The sequence below is a fragment of the Moschus berezovskii genome, chromosome 10 (assembly GCF_049115385.1).
Source record: "Moschus berezovskii isolate FMDL1 chromosome 10, NW_MosBer_1.0, whole genome shotgun sequence".
Taxonomy (NCBI): domain Eukaryota; kingdom Metazoa; phylum Chordata; class Mammalia; order Artiodactyla; family Moschidae; genus Moschus; species Moschus berezovskii.
This window is the reverse complement of record NC_142469.1, coordinates 10,526,837-10,542,438: the sequence shown is the minus strand read 5'-3', so window position 1 is coordinate 10,542,438 and position 15,602 is coordinate 10,526,837. Positions and strand designations below refer to the sequence as shown.

General features: G+C 36.6%; 1 pseudogene; it reads right to left on the bottom strand.

Moving 5' to 3' along the window:
- Window positions 1-1,579: 1,579 nt before the first annotated feature.
- LOC129561275 (solute carrier family 25 member 36-like) overlaps window positions 1,580-15,602 on the bottom strand; it is a 29,161-nt pseudogene continuing 15,138 nt past the window's right edge.

Genomic DNA, 15,602 nt, shown 5'->3' with positions numbered 1-15,602 from the left:
AATACACCTAATTCCCAGAGAAAAATGTTGTGAATACTGTTTCTGCATAATACATTAACCAGTGTTTTAAAAAAAATCTAACATGGGAATTCTCTCCTAGTCACAGCCCCCAAAGCCCTCAAAAGTCCACAAAGTGCATTCACAAAGAGTTGTTCTTAAGATAAAGCCATTGCACACAATGTACAGTCCCTGTATACTGAAATGAGTACAGAGTTTAATGGTATAATCTTCATATACCCATATAGCAACATCCATAAGCAAAGGTCTTTAATGTTATAGACTTACAGAAAATATCTTCATAAGGGCCATACATATAATACACTTACAGCATTAAAAGGTACAGTTGAACTCAACAGCAAAATGTAAAATCTATCTCCTGTTAACACACTTAATCTGAATTAACTTGCATCATTTTTATGATTTACCATTCAAGAAATTAGGATGGAATAAATTTCTTATCCAAAGTAGTTTGTTCACTTATAAAACTATAAGTCAATTAGGATCCCTACCCACTCAATCAGATAACAGAGGCCCTTCTATGAATGTTTACGCTGCCCCAGATACTTAAAATGTGGCCTTAAAAAGAAAAGCCCTGTTTAAGCGAAAAGCTGAAAATTGCCTTTCTCTCTACTAAATAAATGCAATGTATGCAGATCTTCCAGAAATAATCCAAAGGTTCAAATTCTTAAAATGGTAGATGCCAGAGAAAGATTCAGAAACAGGACACTTTTTTTTCCACTTTAAGAAAATGACACCTAGGTATGATGGATGATAATTCAAGTTCATAATTAGTAAGTCACTGAAAAGACATTGCATTCATTTATGTATCATTAGGTTAGAAAAGATAAGAAGACATGCTCAAGTTATCGAAATGGCCAAGAATCAGTATTTTACAGGTTTATTCTGTCCGAAACTATTAACATTTGAGTTGATACATTAAACAATTTTAGTGTTCACATTGGGCCAAACATAAAGCACCTGTGAGCAGTAGAAACCAAAACATTTTAAAGCTAAAAGTAAGCACAATATTTGGTTGCTACTTTATTTGTCAAAAACAGTGGCTACTAATACCAAACAATTAATTTTAAAATACCTTGCCACATCCTCTTAAGGAAATGTAAATAGTAGTATTGTTATTTTCCAATTTTATGGGAACTATACAGAGGCCAGAAGTTAGAAATTTATGACTGTTAGTATTTTCTTTGTATAGTTCTAGTATAGTATATTGTTACAGATGGCTTTGTCTGGAAGACTGGAAAAGTGCTAATGGAATAAACACTGTACTCTTGTTGCCATAAATCAACAAAATGCCAACAGTATCCTGTAGACATGATAGGGAAGATGGCAATTTTGAGTAAATAGTGCTTCTAAAGACTTTTTCTTGGAGGCAGCCGTGTTTGTTTGCTTGTTTTGTTTTTTTGCATTACTAAAAATACTAAGTATTGTGGTTAGGATTATTTTAATTCCTACAACTAAAGTTCCACTTAGGCATAGTTTCATGTTCCCACACTATTTTCCTTCTGTCTACCATGCTGGCTTTGGTACTCCATGGTCCACTTTCTCTTTTGGTCTTCCCTCTTTATAGCAGAGCAGTTTGGTGGTGCTGTCCATAGAGCAGGTAGACCACCAACTCATAGGTGGCCATCATAATGGCTGTGTTTGGAATCTCTCACCCCAGATGAGTTGTCAGACCACGGTAAAGAGACCCAGAGCCTTCTTGAACAAGCAAATATAATTTCTGAAAAAAGGATCTATATTTTGCTCCCTCTTCACACAGTCTTGTTCTCACAACTTCATGTGGATATGCTATACTTGTGGCACAAGTTTTTGAGCTAGCAACATTCCCACAAAATCTGACACTTCTTTATAGGCTCTTCTTCATTCTCCATTGTAGAAGCAATCTTATATTCCAGTAGTTTTTGCTTAATGTTTTCATAAATGGAAAAATGGATAACAGTCTTTGATATACCAGCATATGAAGCAGGCATTCCCCTATAAAATCCTCTAAGTCCATCTGTCTGATACACTTCAGGGACACACTGGAAAGCACCCATTCGCTTTTCCCCACGGTTCCTTGCATCAAGCTGTAATCGAGTCTTTATAAGTCAAATGGGGTTGGTCGCTGTGATTGTAGTACAACGAGGTTTAAGTTAGTCCATCCAGGAAGTGACCTGCTGATGGGGAGCATGATATGACACGATCTCACTCTTTCCTCGGGGAGAAATGTACAATAAATGTCTGCCATTGCTGCTGAAATCATGTGTACCTGGGTAGAATCAGTATCAAATAAACCATTCAAATTTTCCTTGTGGTTTGAATAAGCAGCAAATTATATTGCTCTGGAAGGGGCCACCGCCACCAAATTGAGGACTAATCTTCTAAACAGGGAACTTAGGCCCTTCTTTTTCCAAAATCACCTTTAGACAATGGAGAAGTCCAAGAGACACTACTCCATTGACCCTGGCTCCAGCTGTGGTGCTCAGCTGAACTGCAGAGATACAAGGTGTCACAGAAGATGACATTCCAGCGGATGTGTCAGAATGACTCCCACTGCACCACCACATCATCCATCATCCGGCCAACAGGTGCACCAGCCTGTGCTTCTGGCTCCTCCTCTCTCCAGAGTGTCCTTCGGGCGCTGAGGCGGGACGCGGATCCAGCCACCGGCGGCAGCTTCCGCCCTGCCTGGAGTATCAGGCGCCCCAGGGACGGCGAGGGGCATGGATGGACACATGGCTGCAGAAGGAGCCCGTGCAGCCCTGCCCGCAGCGCTGCAGCTGGAGCCTTCCCCTCTGGCCCCACGCTCACCACCCGTGCTAGAGGGCTGTTTATTTTAGTATTTACAAAATCCTCTTGATGGGGAATATTTAAATTCCCTGTAAGACTGTAAAAGGTACCTGGAACAGTTCTTTACTTAAAAAGGTTAAAGAAAGTTTTGGGAGAATGGCATTATGAACTTTCCCGAAAAATGGCAGAAGATGGTGGGACAAAATTGTGAAGAAATGGTTCAAAAAAGTTCTTCGTGAAAATGAAATACATGTTTTTAAAATTTTTACTTTAAGTGAAAATGGAATATGTGTGTATTTTTGCTTTACTTTTTGACCAACCCAATACAATTGGTTCAATGTCTTAAACACAGATAATCTTAAAATAACTTAGTTTCCCTCTCTCATGTCCTATGTTCTCTAAATTTCTTCATATGTTAAAACATAATCATAATATTGCAAATCCTGGCATAATGGACTAAATCTCTACATGATATTTTGTTTTGTTCTACTTTCTTTTCTTTTCAGTGGTACTTAGAAAATACTTTAGGCTTTAGAGAGAAGATATCTGAGTTTAAATCCTACCTCTTCAGATAAACTTGTAATTTTAGTTGAGAACCACACTGAATTTATTTAAACTTTAAAATTAAAATAGTACCAAACGTGAACTAAAGACTGTCACTTGCTATCTGGCTCCATAAGGATTAAGTCACCAACCAGTGCAGTCGCTGACTCTCAACACCCACTGAAAGGAGTTCTGGGTGGAGGTCAAGAGTGAGATACTCTGTACTCTGGGAAAAATCGACAGAACAGACCTTCAGACACTTATTTTCAGGAGATTTTATGAGCCCAATTTCTTGAATCTTCTCATGTCTAGAAAAGCACTAGAACTGTTAATGGACACATGCCCTCCCTGTAATTAGCAGCAACCTTCAGCTAAAATGCGTGTTAACTGCATGTACCCTCCTTCACCAAAGTCATGTGTACCAATGACCTTCCCCTGCCTCCTTGGAGCAGTCCCTCAAAGCTACTGAGAGGTTGCCTCCCGGGTTATAGTCCTCAGTAAGTTCCAAATACAACTTGATAACTCACACATTGCACATTTATTTTAGTCCATGCGATCTTGTAACAGTGTTATGCCCTATAGGACAGGAAACATTTATGAAGCCTCTAATATAGAAAGTCTTCAGGAAATGGTAGCCTTTAAAAAGAGATCTCTAATGTAGTAAATGCAGTTGTTGATGTTTAGGGAATATACAACATTTTCTAATACAGGATATTCTAAACTGTCTTTAAAACTGGTTTTGTGAGGCAGGGTACTTGCCTAAATGCATCAATAATCCCTACAATGTACTTGGCTTAACTATAAATTATTTCAGGATATATACATTCTAAATAATGAATTTTATATAGAGTTTTGGTACTAGCATAGGCAACAAGAAAAATGAAGATGGAAATTTGAGGCCAAAACACCAGAAGACCACATCTCTGAGCTTGGAGGGCCTCCTGTCTTGTAGTAGTGTGGACATGAAGCGTAGGGAGAGTTCGCCCCAAACTTGACCCTCTACAGAAAGGATGGAAGAGGAGAGAAAGGCAGAGGCTGGAAAGAGCACATAATTCATCCCCACCCACATGGCCCTTGCTCCTTAAAGAGCTTGAGACAGAGGCAGATGCAATACGGCAAAGGCTCAAATAAAATCACTCAAGCTAGCTGTAGGATGAACCTGAGATGCCAAGGAGATGCTCCAATTGACCGTGGTTCACAGGCAAATGGGACCGTTCATAAGAAAAGAAGTACTAATAGAAAAGCATTAAGAGATTACTTTAAGTATATATGAAACACAATTTCTAAACAAAGCTATCAATGCCTAGGACAGGTAGAAGCCACCTGTGGTGTTAATTCATTTTGTAGTTTTTGCTTCTAGATGCTAATTTATTACTGAATTCTGTATACTTGATCTTATAAATCTTCAAGTTTTAGTTGCCACTGACCAGACTGGAGAATCACACCTTTTATTCCCAGTGTGACTCTGAATACTTGCTACTAAGTTCCAAACTTAGTAGACCACTACTATTGTTGTTCAGTCACTAAGTCGTGTCTGACACTGCAGCCCCACAGACTGCAACATGCCAGGTTTCTCTGCCTTTCATCATCTCCTGGAATTTGCTCAACTTCATGTCCATTGAGTCAGTGATTCTATCCAAACATCTCATCCTCTGCTGCCCTTTTCTCCTTTGACCTTCAATATTTCCTAGCATCAGGGTCTTTTCCTATGAGTTGGCTGTTTGCATGAGGTGGCCACAGTATTATAACTTCAGTATCAGTGTTTGCAATGAATACTTGGAGTTGATTTCCTGTAGGATGACTGATTTGAACTCTTTGCTGTCAAGAGACTCTCAAGAGTCTTCTCCAGCACCACAATTTGAAAGCATCAAATCTTTGGTGCTCAGCCTTCTTTATGGTCCAGCTCTCACATTCATACATGACTACTGGAAAAACCATAGCTTTGACTATATGGACCATTATCAGCAAAGTGATATCTTTGCTTTTTAATATGCTCTTGATGTTTGTCATAACTTTTCCTCCAAGGAGCAAGCATCTTTTAATTTCATGGCTGCAGTCACCATGTGCAGTGATTTTGGAGCCCAAGAAAATAAAATCTGTAACTGTTTCCACTTTTTCCCTTTCTATTTGCCATGAAATGATGGGGTCAAATGCAGTGATCTTAGTTTTATGAGTGGTGAGGTTTAAGTCAGCTTTTTCACTCTCCTCTTTCACCCTCATTAAGAGGCTCTTTAGTTCCTCTTCACATTCTGACACTGAAGTGGTGTCTTCTGAATATATGAGGTTGTTGATATGTCTCTGGCAAACGTGATTCCACCTTGTGACTCACCCAACCTGGCATTTTACATGATGAACTCTGCATAGAAGTTAAATAAACAGGGTGACAATATACAGCCTTGCCATACTCCTTTACCAATTTTGAACCAGTCATTTGTTCCATGTAAAGTTCTAACCATTGTTTCTTGACTTGCATAGAAGTTTCTCAAGAGACAAAAAAGGTTGTATCATATTCCCACATCTTTAAGAATTTTCCACAGTTTGTTGTGATCCACACAGTCAAAGGCTTTAATGTTGTCAATGAAGCAGATGTAGATTTCCGCCCCCCCCCCCCGCCGCCACCCCGGGATTCCCTTGCTTTTTATGATCCAATGAAGGTTGGCAATTTGATCTCTGGTTCCTCTGCCTTTTCTAAATCGAGTTTGTGCATCTAGAAATTCTCAAGCTGCTAAAACCTAGCTTGAAGGATTTTGATCATAACCTTACTATTATGGAAAATGAATATAATTGTATGGTACTTTGAACATTCTTTGGCACTGCCCTTTTTTGGGATTGGAATTAAAGTTGATCTTTTTCAGTCCTATGGCCACTTCTGACCACCACTGCATGCTGACAAATACGCGTGTTTTTGTCAATAAAATGTTCATTATTATAGCAATTTATCATTAACAAGGAGAAGGCAATGGCAACCCACTCCAGTGCTCTTGCCTAGAAAATCCCATGGACGGAGGAAGGAGCCTGGTAGGCTGCAGTCGGTGGGGTCGCTAAGGGTCAGACACGACTGAGCGACTTCACTTTCACTTTCACTATCATTAACAACTTTACTGAATCACACTGCTTTTACTTTCAGAGCCTATCTTCACCCAGGGTACTTTTATGTTTCCAACATTCCTCTATCTCAGGACTATGGAGACTGGAAAAAATACAAGACAGATGTGTGATCCAAACTCTAGCTACCAGTCAATCCTCTCTGATTTTCTATTCACAACTGACTTGTCTTTGAGAACTCAAACATTAGGAGTTGGCTTGGTTCTAATTTTGCATTGCTTTTTAGACATATCAAGAGAGAATCATTTTTTTTTTTTTTAAACCACTGTGTGTTTCATTTATCCTTGAATTTAAAACAAAAGTAAAATATTCTTCAATGATTTCACCCTAGTTCTGGGTAATAGGTAAATATTCTGTAGATACTTATGAGTAGATTTTATTGTCTCTCACCAGTATTTATTCTCGACAGTGATGTGTCTATAAATATCTGATGATGCATTCTTGCCTCTTTTACTTCCTTCATTCTGCTCTTCTTTTAGAAAAAAAAAAAAACTTACCTTTTTTTTTTCTATATAAGTAGTAAATAATCATATGGTGCAAGAAGGTGGAATAAACATTTGGAATTCAAAAAGAAAGCAATAGTCAGTGGAAATTTATCTGTGCAAATTTCCTTTTGGGTACTAAATTCACGAAAATTCGTTTTGCTGCTGTTGGTGAAGAAAAGAGAACATTACTCTCTATTTATCATAGCATCATGTATGGGAACCATGAATAATTCTAGAAGCCAGAAGAGTTAGAAGTATATATGTATCATCTGTATTATAAGTATTATATATATATATATATATATATATAGAGAGAGAGAGACTATATATATATATATTTGCTCTATATATGACTATATATATAGAGAGAGAGACTATATATATATATATACATATACATATACATAGTCTGCCAATGTAGGAGACATAAGAGGCACAGATTTGATCCCTGGGTCAGAAGATCCTCTAGAGGAGAGCATGAAAAGCCACTCCAATATTTTTGCCTGAAGAATACCATGGACAGAGAAGCCTGACAGGCTATGTAGGGTCTCACAAAGAGTCAGACAAGACTAAAGTGACTTAGCATGCATGAACTCTTTGCACACAGATGACTTTGAAGTTCTACAAGATGTATTAAATAGTATTTAAATGGGAAGTTATGTTCCATTTAATATCTGGTTTTCAGCCACCTGAGACCACACTGAATTTTACATGCAGAGAGGATTTTCCAGTTATATTCATTGCTGAGTATTTCAAGGTTTACTTTTTACTATATACTAATAATTTGTGCTCCATGAACTTCAAATAATAAAGAGAACTATTATATCTACTTTTCCCCATTATGTTAATTATTAGTTGCACATATTACCAAATCAGATTTCTTATTCTCTGACCCAGAGTTTTACTCTTTCTACAAAATCTGAGCTAAAGGTCATTTTTACAGAGACTTTCCACAACTGGGTAAGGTAAGTAAAATGATTAACTTTGTAGCAATGATGTTTACTCTTTCATTGCTCTTGTGGATTCCACATTCCATTATATGAATTTTATGTTGCTACAAAACAACATAACACAAAATATGACCACTTAAAACAAACATTTATTATCTTACAGTTTCTGTGGTGTAGGACTTAGTTTAAACCTTTATTTAAAGAGTTTTCATGATGTTGGATTTAAACTTTTAGCCAGGACTTTAGTCTCATCTGAAGAGTCAATTGGTAGAGAGGATGTTTTCCCAACATGTTAGTTGGCTTCTTTCAGAGTGAGCCAGTAAGAGGGTAAGAATTTGCATGCAGGATAAAAGCTACATTAGTTTCATAATTTCATATCTATCGTTAAGTCACAATCCATCACTTTTATGCATTTTATTCTTTTAGGAGTCACTATATTCAGGCTTTTTCATAATGTTCATTGGGTTCTCAAGGCAAGGATACTAAAGTGGTTTGCTATTCCCTTCTCCAGAAGCTGAGTGCCAAAGAATCGATGATTCTGAACTGTGGTGTTAGAGAAGACTCTAGAGAGTCCCTTGGACAGCAAGGAGAATCAACCAGTCCATCCTAAAGGAAATGAGCCCTGACTATTCATTGGAAAGACTGATACTGAAGCTGAAGCTCCAATACTTTGGCCACCTGATGTGAAGAACTGACTCATTGGAAAAGATCCTGATGCTGGGAAAGATTGAAGGTGGGAGGAGTAGGGGATGACAGAGAATGAAATGGTTGGATGGCATCACCGACTCAACTGACATGAGTTTGAGTAAACTCTACTAGTTGGTGATGGATGGGGAGGCCTTGCATGCTGCAGTACATGGGGTTGTAAAGAGTTGGATATGACTGAGCAACTGAACTGAACTGAACTGATATTCAGGCCATATTGCTGCTGCTGCTGCTAAGTCGCTTCAGTCTTTCCGACTCTGTACGACCCCATAGACAGCAACCCACCAGCAGTCCACCGTCCTGGGATTCTCCAAGCAAGAACACTGGAGAGGGCTGTCATTTCCTTCTCTAGTGCATGAAAGTAAAAAGTGAAAATCAAGTCACTTAGCTGTGTCTGACTCTTAGAGACCCCATGGACTGTCACCTACCAGGCTCATCAGTCCATGGGATTTTCCATGCAAGAGTACTGCAGTGGGGTGCCATTGCCTTCTCCATATTGAATTAGAGGTAATTGTACAAAGCCATCAATACCAGGTAGGGATATGATTGAGGGCCACATTAGAGGCTGTCAATGACATCGGGGAAAATGGGGAACATGCTTGTAGTATATACAAGCTATCTCTAAAGAGTAGCATTTCGTTTGAAATCTAAAATTCTTAAAGTAAAATATAACTGAATTGAATTTGATTAAGCTGGGAGGGATTGGGTACAGGAGGAGAAGGGAACAACAGAGGATGAGATGGTTGGATGGTATCACCGACTCGATCGACATGAGTTTGGGTAAACTCCAGGAGTTGGTGATGGACAGAGAGGCCTGACGAGCTGCGATTCATGGGGTCACAAAGAGTCGGACATGACTGAGCAACTGAATTGAACTGAACTAAACTGAAGGATAATTCAAATGTGAGATGAAACTAGCTAGTATCACATGGTTCAATAATTGGAAGCTATAAAATTTCTTACCTCATGCCTAAACTGCCATTGTTATTCAGTCACTAAGTCATGTCCAATACTGGGATGCCAGGGACTGCAGCACACCAGGCTTCTCTGTACTTCACTATCTCCTGGAGTTTACTTAAACTCATGTACATTGAGTCAACCATGCTGTATAACTAACCATCTTATCCTGTCCCACACTTTTCTCCTTTTTTGCCTTCAATTTTCACCAGTTTCAGAGTCTTTTCCAATGAACTGTCTCTCTGCATCAGACAGCCAAAATATTGAAGCTTCGGTATCAGTCCTTAAAATGAATATTCAGTGTTGATTTCCTTTAGGATGGACTGATTTGATCTCTTTGCTGTCCAAGGGACTCTCAAGAGTCTTCTCCAGCACCAGAATTCAAAAGCATCAAATTTTTAGCACTCAGCCTTCTTTATGATCCAACTCTCATATCTGTTCATTACTACTGGAAAAAAAACATAGCTTTGACTCAATGGACATTTGTCAGAAGGGTGATGTCTCTGCTTTTTAATACGCTTTCCTTCTAAGGAGCAAGTATCTTTTAATTTCATGGAAAGTATCAAATAGAACAGATATGACTCCTTTTGGAGAAAGTAATAGTAATATAATACAATCAAAACACTGCTAAAAGAAATTGACACATTTTTATTATGCCAGCTAAGTTATGTATTGTTTTCTACCTATTTTTCTTCTTTATTGCATTTTCCCCCAAAGTTTAGTGATATTGCCAAATACAGAAATGTTTGAAACAAATATTAAGTAAATTAATCAATCAGCAGTTATTTCATAGGCAAGTTTTATGGATATCATAAAAATGATGATTTTCTCCCAAGTATTGGCTTTGTATAACTGTGTGATTTGATAATTATATCTTATTGCAGAATTAAACACTTTATCATTATGTGATGTTCCTCCATCACATTTAAATTTCTTTGTAACAAAGCTAGCTTTGTCTGACATAAATATAGTTACAGCAAATTTCATTTGGTTAGAAATTACATATGTTTCTCCATTTACTTTACTTTTAAATTATCTGAGTCAATATTTACAGTGAGTTTCTTGTAGATCTTTCAGTGTTACTTTTAGTTTTTAAATCCAGCCTAAATTTCCCTATCTTCTAACTGTTGTGTTTAGATCATTCATATTTAAAGTAACTATTGATATAGTTGGGTAAAGATAGCTATATTTCTAACAGCTTTTTGTCATGGATTTATTCATTGTTTAATTTTTTTCTATTTTTGTCATTTCTGGTTTTAAGTGACCATTTTTAATCACTATATTTATCTTTTATAGTTATTTTTTATTTATGCTTTTAAAAGTTTTCAGGTGACTTTCCTCAAATTTACAATATACATATTTTTTCTTTTTTAATTTATTTCTTTTTAATTGAAAGCTGTATACTGTCACCCTGCTTATTTAATTTCTATTCAGAGAACATCATGCGAAATGCTGGGCTGGATGAAGCACAAGCTGGAATCAAGATTGCTGGGAGAAATATCAATAACTTCAGATATGAAGATGACAGCACCCTTACGGAAGAAAGCAGAGAGGAACTAAAGAGCCCCTTGATGAAGGTGAAAGAGGAGAGTGAAAAACCTGGCTTAAAATTAACTTCCAAAAAATGAAGATCATGACATCCTGTCCCATCACTTTATAGCAAATAGATGGGGAAACAATGGAAACAGTGAGATATTTTATTTTCTTGGGCTCAAAAATCACTGCAGATGGTGACTGCAGTCATGAAATTAAGAGTTCCTTGTTTCTTGGAAGAAAAGCTTTGACCAACATAGACAGTGTATTAAAAGCAGAGATAGCACTTTGCTGACAAAGTCCATCTAGTCAAAGCTATGGCTTTTCCTGTAGTCATGTATGGATGTGAGAATTGGACCATAAAGAATGTCGAGCACTGAAGAATTGATGCGTTTGAACTGTGGTGTTGAAGAAGACTCTTGAGAGTCCTGTGGACTACAAGGAGATCAAACTAGTCAATCCTAAAGGAAATCAGTCCTAAATATTCATTGGAAGGACTGATGCTGAAGCTGAAGATCCAGTACTTTGGCCACCTGATGGGAAGAGCCGACTCATTAAAAAAGACCCTGATGCTGGGAAAGATTGAGGGCAGGACGAGAAGGGGACGATAGAGGTTGAGATGGTTGGATGGCATCACTGACTCAATGGACATGAGTTTGAGCAAGCTCTGGGAGATAGGGAAGCCTGGCATGCTGCTTTCCATGGGGTCGCAAAGAGTTGGATATGACTGAGCAACTGAACAACAATAATGTACATATATGTATATGTATATATATATATATAGGCATATATTGTGTATATATATATATATAGGCATATATTGCTCATATATATACATATACATCTGCTTATGTCTCATTTGTGAAAAAATCTATTCAGGTTCTTTGCTCACTTTTTAAGCAGAATTTTTTTTTTCGTATTGAGATGTGTGATTTGTTTATATATTTTGGATATCACTTCCTTAGCCAATATATAATTTGCTTGTATCTTCCACTAGTAAGGTGTCCTTTCATTATGCTGATATCTTTTTTCATTGGTCAAAAGCTTTTTAGTTTGATGTAGTCCCAGTTTTTAATTTTCCCTTTGTTTTTTCTTGCCTGAGGAGACATATGCAAAAATAATGCTAGGACCAATATCAAAGAATATATTCCCTGCTTTCTTCTAGGAGTTTTCTTCTATTAAGTTTTAAGAACTTACAGGTCTTACATGTAAGTACGATCTATGTTATTAATCTATTTTGAGTATAGTTTTGTATCCAGTGAACCAAAGTGTTCCAGTTTGATTATTTTGCCTATAACTATCAAGTTTTCCCAGCACCATTTGTTGAATAAACTGCCTTTCCCTGCTGTACATTATTTCCTCTGTACATTGATTGACCACATGAGCCTGGGTTTATTTCTGGACTCTTTAATCTGTTCCATTTATATGTATGTCTTTGTTTGTTTGCTTTTTTCAGTGCCATACTGTTTTGATTACTTTCTATATATAAAGTATGCCTTTATATTTTGGATAGCATGTTATATCAGTTTTGCTCTTTTTCCTCAATTTTGCTTTGGCTACTTTAGGTCTTTGGTGTTCCCATACAAATTTTAGGATTATTGATACTAGTTCTATGAAAAATTTGTATTTTGAAAGAGATTCCATTAAATCTACAGATTGTTTGGGGTCATATGTACAATTTAATGATATTGATTCTTCCAATCCACGAGCACAGAATAACTTTCAAATTGTCTTTTTCAATTTCTTTCTGATTAAAGCTTCTTACAGTTTTCTGAGTTCAAGTCTTTTGTGTTCTTAAATTTATGTCTATGTATTTTATTATAATAGACGCAATGGTAGATATTATTGCTTTCTTTTTTTTACTGATAGTTCTGTGTTAGTGTCTAGAAATACAACTAATTTCTGTACATTAATTTTACATCCTGCAAATTTATTGAATTAATTTATTAGTTCTAATAGGTTTTTGGTGGAGACTTTAGTGTTTTATATGTATAGGGAGAGAAATATAGTATTCTGCCATGTGCAAATAGTGACAGTTTTATGTTTTCCCTTCCAATTGAGATGTACTTTATATACTTTTCTTTGCATAATTGCTCTGGTTAGAACTTTCAACAATATGTTGAATAAAGTGGTGAGAGTGGGACCACTCTCTTGTTGTGTTCCTACTCTTAGAGGAAAAGCTTTCAGCATTTCATCATTATTATGTTAACTGAGGGTTTGTCATATATAGTCTTTATTATATTTCAGTATTGGAGAAGGCAATGGCACCCCACTCCAGTACTCTTGCCTGGAAAATCCCATGGATGGAGGAGCCTGGTAGGCTGCAGTCCATGGGGTCGCTGAGTCGGACATGACTGAGCGACTTCACTTTCACTTTTCACTTTCATGCATTGGAGAAGGAAATGGCAACCCACTCCAGTGTTCTTGCCTGGAGAATCCCAGGGACAGAGGAGCCTGGTGGGCTGCGTCTATGGGGTCGCACAGATTTGGACAAGACTGAAGTGACTTAGCAGCAGCAGCAGCATGTTGCAGTATTTACCTAATATAGCCACTTTGGTGACAGTTTTTTATCATAAATGAATGTCTAATTTTGTAAAAAATATTCCATGCCTCTATTGAGATTATTATCCTTCAATTTCTTAATATAGTGTATTGCATCAACTGATTTATGGGGATTAATCTATTCTTGAATCCTTGGGGTGCAACCCAGTTGATAATATTGTATGATCCTTTTAATATGTCGTGCAATTCAGCTCAGTAATATTTTCTCAAAGATTATTATCCTATGTTATTTAGGATATTGGCCTGTAACTAACTTTTTTTTTTTTTAAATGATATCCTTTGTTTTTTGGTATCAAGGAAATGCTGACCTGTTTAAATAAATTCAGAAGTGTTTCCTTCTCTTCAAGTTTTTGGAAAAAAATTGAGATAGATGTTGAGAGAATTTACCTTTGAAGCTATCTGAACCTGGGCTTTTGTTTTGGAGAGATTTTAGATTACTGATTCAATTTAGTTACAAGTAACAGGTCTATCAGAGAAGACAATGGCAAGCCACTCCAGTACCCTTGCCTAGAAAATCCTATTGATGGAGGAGACTGGTAGGCTGTAGTTCCTGGGGTCGCTAAGGGTCGGACACGACTGAGCGACTTCACTTTGACTTTTCCCTTTCACATATTGGAGAAGGAAATGGCAACCCACTCCAGTGTTCTTGCCTGGAGAATCCCAGGGACAGGGGAGCCTGGTGGGCTTCCGTCTATGGGGTCACACAGAGTCAGACAGGACTGAAGTGACTTAGCAGCAGCAGCAGCAGCAACAACAGGTCTATTCAAGTTTTCTATTTCTTCATATTGTATGTTTATAAGAACTTTCCAATTTTCTAGGTTGTCTAATATGTTGACATGTATTTTTTTAAATCAATTCCCTTATGATCATTTGCATTTCATTTGTGTTGCTTGCAATTTCTCCTCTTTCATAATTAACTTTATTTATTTGGACTCTATTTTTACTAATGAGTCTGGGTATAGATTAATCAGTTTTGTTTATCTTTTTAATAAATCAACTCTTAGTCTCACAGATTTTTCTATGACTTTTTTAGTCTCTATTTCATTAATTTCCACTCTGATATTTATTATTTCCTTCCTCTGGGTAACTTTTGGCTTCTTTATCTTGTAGTTTTTTTTTTTTTTTTTTCAGGTGTACATTTAAATTGCTTATTTGAGAGTTTCCTTAAGTCTTGATGTAAACCTATATTGATACGAACTTCCCACTTAGCACTATTTTTTCTGTGTCTCATAGATTTTAGACAGTTGTATTGCATTTTCATTTGTCTCAGATATTTTTAAATTTCCTCTATGATTTCTTTGTTAAATCAATGGTTGTTTAGCAGCACACTGCTTAGCATCTCTACATTTCAGTATTTTTCTAGTTTTCTTCTTATACTTGAATTCTAATTTCATACTTTGCAAGGCTAAAAAATATCTTGATATTATTTCAGTCTTCTTACAAGTATTTAGATTATTTTGTGGCCTAACTTGTGGTTTACCCTGGAGAATATTCCCTGTGCACTTGAAAAGAATGTGTATTCTGTTGCTTTTGGATAGAATAGTCTGTCTATATCTGAATATTGCAATCATCTAATATAGTGTTGTCATTTAAGTCATGATTTTCCTTATTTTTCTGTCTAGATAAATTTATCTAATTTTAATAGCAATTGCATGCTTAGTCCCTTAAATTTTCTTTATTTCAAAAACTTCATTTTTTGCTCTTCTTATTTGGTGATTTCTACTAGTCTATCTTCCAGATTGCATATTCATTACTCTGTATCATCTAATCTGCTGGTGAATACTTCTATTATATTTTTATATCATATGATGTATTTTTTTTGACTGTTATATGATGTATATAATACATATTTTATTTATTTATTTATTTTTTGCTGATTTTATTATTTTTTTAATTCATTTCTTTTAATTGGAGGCTAATTACTTTACTAACAAAACTAGTGGAGGTGATGGAATTCCAGTTGAGCTATTTCAAG